The sequence below is a fragment of the Petromyzon marinus genome, chromosome 22, assembly GCF_048934315.1.
Source record: "Petromyzon marinus isolate PM22_M1 ecotype Great Lakes invasive population chromosome 22, UKy_Petmar_22M1.pri1.0, whole genome shotgun sequence".
In the NCBI taxonomy this organism is placed as follows: Eukaryota; Metazoa; Chordata; class Hyperoartia; order Petromyzontiformes; family Petromyzontidae; genus Petromyzon; species Petromyzon marinus.
In genome coordinates this window covers 20,323,640-20,329,274 of record NC_133688.1, presented here as the reverse complement: position 1 = coordinate 20,329,274, position 5,635 = coordinate 20,323,640, and positions in this window count along the sequence as shown.

Sequence of the window (5,635 nt, the reverse complement as noted above, 5' to 3'; positions counted from 1 at the left end):
GTGGAAGAGACAGGACACTCCGAGAGCCGGTTCAGCTGTCACTCACCGCTGACCCATATTCGCCGTGGCCGGGAATCGAACTGGGGTTGGCCGAGTTCGTAGCGCAGTGCGTTAACCGCTCCACAATTCTGCTTATAGATTATTTGGTGATTCTGCATTTGGCAGCGGTGCACAGGCAAAGTAGCTACTGCATATGTAGTAGTAGCTACTACTATATATGTAGTAGCAGCTACTACATGTGTAGTAGTAGCTACTACTACATGTGTAGTAGTAGCTACTACTATATACGTAGTAGCTACTACTATATATGTAGTAGCTACGGGCCCCGCACTTTCAAGGACCCCGCGCTAAATGCTTTCAAGCTATCAATTCCGGTTCAGTGATTCTGCACTTGCTCTATTACTATAGTACTATACTGCCTTCAACTTTTATGAACGACTAGGTGTTTAAAGTTAACGATTGGTCGTATTATCAGGCTGCATAGAAAATTAAAAGACACAATTACTTGACTATGCAAGTTACATTATTTAACAATTATTTGCGTGTTTTTGTTATTCAGGGCCCCGTTATAAAATATGGTACAGTATCCGCACTAGCTTCATCCGGCACTGCACAGGCACAAATAATTAATTTTCTATGAAGGAGGGCCATTGCCCGAAACGTCGTCTATTTTTAAGGCCACGGTGTTATTGACCAATGTATTGTCTTCTTTCACTTTATTTAAATGACACTGAGAGTGGCACAGCGTGTGGATGGTGTGGGTGCCGGAGGCTGTCACGCAATGACCCGCTCTTTGTGTGCTGGTGGTGGTGCTGGTGGTGGTGCTGGTGATGGTGCTGGTGGTGGTGCTGGTGGTGGTGCTGGTGGTGGTGCTGGTGGTGGTGCTGGTGCTGGTGATTGTGCTGGTGGTGGTGCTGGTGGTGGTGATGGTGCTGGTGTTGGTGGTGGTGCTGGTGGTGGTGCTGGTGATGGTGCTGATGCTGGTGGTGGTGGCGAGACAGTGTCGTGATGAGCGCTACGCTGCGCTACGAAACCGGCGACCCGAGTTCGATTCCCGCTCACGGCCAACACCAGTGACGATTATCTGAACCGATCCTGGGCTTCCCCTAGGTCGACTCAGCCTCAAATGAGTACCTGGTGCGGTGTGTAAACATCGCCACTGGGGAGACAAAGGCGGTCGGGCGTGGTGCTGACCACCCACCTCGTGTGCCGTGCCGGCCTTCATAGGCGCTCGCTAACAGCACTTGCCCCTACAGTCTGTTAAGGCTATACGGGGATCTTTGTCTTTGGTTGTGATGGCTGCTGTTGTTGTTCACGAGGCCATTGTTAAAGCCACCAGATGTTTGGCGTGTGGCATTGTGTGCCATATAGATAAGAGTGTGTACACACACACGCTATATATTTACACACACACGCTATACACACACGCGCATGCATGTATACAAAAGACAAAGATCCTCCGTATAGCCTGCAACAGACTGTTGGGACAAGTGCTGTTAGCGAGAACCTATGAAGGCCGGCACGGCGCACACGACGGGGTGGATTAGTGGACAGTTCCACACGCGGCCGCCTTTGTCTCCCCACCTTCCCCCCCACCTTCCCCCCCACCTTCCCCCCCACCTTCCCCCCCACCTTCCCCCCCACCTTCCCCCCCACCTTCCCCCCCACCTTCCCCCCCACCTTCCCCCCCACCTTCCCCCCCACCTTCCCCCCCACCTTCCCCCCCACCTTCCCCCCCACCGCATGATCGGTTCAGATAATTGTAACTGGTGTCGGGCCCTGAGCGGGCATCGAACTCGGGTCGCCGGGTTCGTAGTGCAGTGCGCTAACCACAACGCCACCGCTCCCCCAGAAACTTGGTGCACCGGTTGCATAAGCCCAGTGCGATCATTGTTGCGCCACCGGTCCACATACCACACTACACAAAGACAAAGATCCCCCGTATAGCCTGTATAGCCTGTATAGCCTGTAACAGACTGTTGGGGCAAGTGCGGTTAGCGAGTAGCACGTATGAAGGCCGGCACGGCACACGAGGGGGTGGGTGGCCAGCACCACGCCCGACCGCCTTTGTCTCCCGAGTGGCGATGTTTACTACACACCGCACCAGGTACTCATTTGAGGCTGAGTCGACCTAGGGGAGGAGGCCCAGGACCGATTCAGATAATCGTCACTGGTGTTGGCCGTGAGCGGGAATCGAACTCGGGTCGCCGGGTTCGTAGCGCAGCGTAGCGCTAACCGCTTCAACACCGCACCCCACACACCCCATACAGGCTATACACGCACGCGCCACACACACACACGTGAGCCACTAGACGCAGTTGTTTTTACACAGATGTCTTCATTTGCAACACGTGTACTGCTTTATTTGCTTTGCCTTTGTCATATTTGGTGACACATGCAATGTCGCTTTTGCAAATTGTGTCTTCATCTCACCCCGTAACGCAAATCGACTTGAATTCACGAACTCGCATAACCACTCACTCACCCACTCAATCACGCACCCACTCACTCACTCACCCACTCAATCACCCACCCACTCACTCACCCACTCATCCACTCACTCACTCACCCACTCACCCACTCCCTCACCCACTCACTCCCTCACCCACCCACTCACTCACTCCCTCACCCACTCACTCCCCACCCACTCACCCACTCACTCCCCCACCCACTCACCCACTCACTCCCCCACTCACCCACTCACTCACCCACTCCCTCACCCACTCATTCCCTCACCCACTCACTCCCTCACCCACTCACTCCCTCACCCACTCCCTCCCTCACCCACTCACTCACCCACTCACTCCCTCACTCACTCACCCACTCACTCACTCCCTCACCCACTCACTCACCCACTCACTCACTCCCTCACCCAACCACTCACCCCCCCACCCACTCACCCACTCACTCCCCCACCCACTCACTCACTCCCTCACCCACCCACTCACCCCCCCACCCACTCACCCACTCACTCCCCCACTCACCCACTCACTCACTCACCCACTCCCTCACCCACTCATTCCCTCACCCACTCACTCCCTCACCCACGCACTCCCTCACCCACTCACTCCCTCACCCACCCACTCACTCCCCCACTCACTCACCCACTCACTCACTCACTCCCCCACTCACCCACTCACCCACTCACCCACTCCCTCCCCCACTCACCCACTCCATCACTCCCCCACCCACTCACCCACTCACTCCCCCACTCACCCACTCACTCACTCCCTCCCCCACTCACCCACTCCCTCACCCACTCACTCCCTCACCCACTCACTCCCTCACCCACTCCCTCCCTCACCCAGTCACTCACCCACTCACTCACTCCCTCACTCACTCACCCACTCACTCACTCCCTCACCCACTCACTCACCCACTCACTCACTCACTCCCTCACCCAACCACTCACCCCCCCCACCCACTCACCCACTCACTCCCCCACCCACTCACTCACTCCCTCACCCACCCACTCACCCCCCCACCCACTCACCCACTCACTCCCCCACTCACCCACTCACTCACTCACCCACTCCCTCACCCACTCATTCCCTCACCCACTCACTCCCTCACCCACGCACTCCCTCACCCACTCACTCCCTCACCCACCCACTCACTCCCCCACTCACCCACTCACTCACCCACTCACTCACTCCCCCACTCACCCACTCACCCACTCCCTCCCCCACTCACCCACTCCCTCACCCACTCACTCCCTCACCCACTCACTCCCTCACCCACTCACTCCCTCACCCACCCACTCACTCCCCCACTCACCGCTCCCTCACCCACTCACTCCCTCCCTCACCCACTCACTCACTCACCCACTCACTCACTCACTCACCCACTCACTCACTCACCCACTCACTCACTCCCTCACCCACTCACTCCCTCACCCACTCACTCACTCCCTCACCCACTCACTCCCCCACTCACTCACTCCACTCACTCACCCACTCCCTCCCTCACCCACTCACTCACTCACTCCCTCCCTCACCCACTCACTCACCCACTCACTCCCTCCCTCACCCACTCACCCACTCCCTCACCCACTCACTCACTCCCTCACTCACCCGCTCACTCACTCCCTACCCCACTCACCCACTCCCTCACTCCCTCACCCACTCACTCACTCCCTCACCCACCCACTCACTCTCTCACCCACCCACTCACCCCCCACTCACTCACCCACTCCCTCACTCCCTCACTCCCCCCACCCACTCACTCACCCACCCACTCACTCACTCTTGTGAATGAGACTCTCTCTCCCAGTCTCTTGAGTTCTCTCACCCTGCTTACACGAAACGCGAGGTGGGAAACACCGACACGCGTGTGTGTACCTTGCCACAATGCACACATCCTTCGAACGACCAGACAGAGCGATTCGACCGAACAGACAGACGGCACAATCTTGACTGCTGCACTGCCATCTACCGCTCACCTTCACCATTGCCACTTAATGTCGTCACGTCAATGTCTCGCTATCCCCCTTCCCTCCACACTCACGTCAGACATCGGCCATACTTCACCACGCTGGTCAACGCGGGTTCGCACATCAGGACCCGTTTCAGGTATCACTGTCCACTGCAAACCCGGCAAGCCCCCAGCGGTAAAATTTTGACTTAAAACTTTCGTGACTGCAGGAATTCACGTTCTTTGATTTTTTTCGGTAAAGTCACGTAGATAGAAAAAATTAAAGTAAAAAAAGTAAATAAAATAAAAGTAAATCAAAAAGTAAATAAAAAGTAAATAAAATAAACGTAAATAAAATGACTTCATTAACTTTTTATTTTTTCTATCTACGTGACTTTACCGAAAGAACCAAAGAATCAGCCTCCAGCGGCCCCTGAGCGAGGCATTTCCGCCACGGGCCATCGTAACCTCCTCCTCCCCCTCCCGTGAGCGACCCACGGCATCCAGGCCACATCTGCTGCGGTGTTTTGCAGGCGAGTTTCTGGGGCAGCCACAGCCCGAGAAAGTTCTCCCCCCGGGGCACGCTCGTTCACAGACGCCTGCGAGTTTTTATTACTCCGTTGCTTGTATTGCTCGGCCGTTAAAACAAAAAAAAAGCTGAGATCGTTCCAACGCACGTCTCTCGCTGCTCCGCGCGAGTCGTTTACAGGGCGGGGGAAGTTTTATAGTGGCTGGGTGGGAAGCCGGGGCAGCTATTTTAGCTTGGGGGGGGGAGGACACTGTATATTCTCTCTGTTCGATTCCTTCCCCTCGACTCTTTTAGCGCCACCCGTACCCCACGCCCAACACTCCCCATTGTGACTCAACCGGATTGTTTGAGTTAAAGACAAACTTCACTCGCCAGCAGTGCCGCGCATCGCTATGCCGTGGCTTTCACCACCAACATCTCCGATAGGATTTATCGGCCTTTCCATCATTGTAAAGCACGATAGATATTTTTTGTGGGCTTTTTAAAATAAATGTGTATATATGAGTGCCACGATGGCGAGATGGTAACTCCCTCGCCTGGTATGCAGGGCATGGGTTCGATCCCGACCCTGGCATCTAGTCGACGTTCCAAGTGCACTCGAAATTTATCCTGCACGGTATCCATGCAGCAGCCCGCAAAACGTCTCTGCGTGGACCCAGGCCCTGATCTCACAAACACAAACCAGCAGCCAAC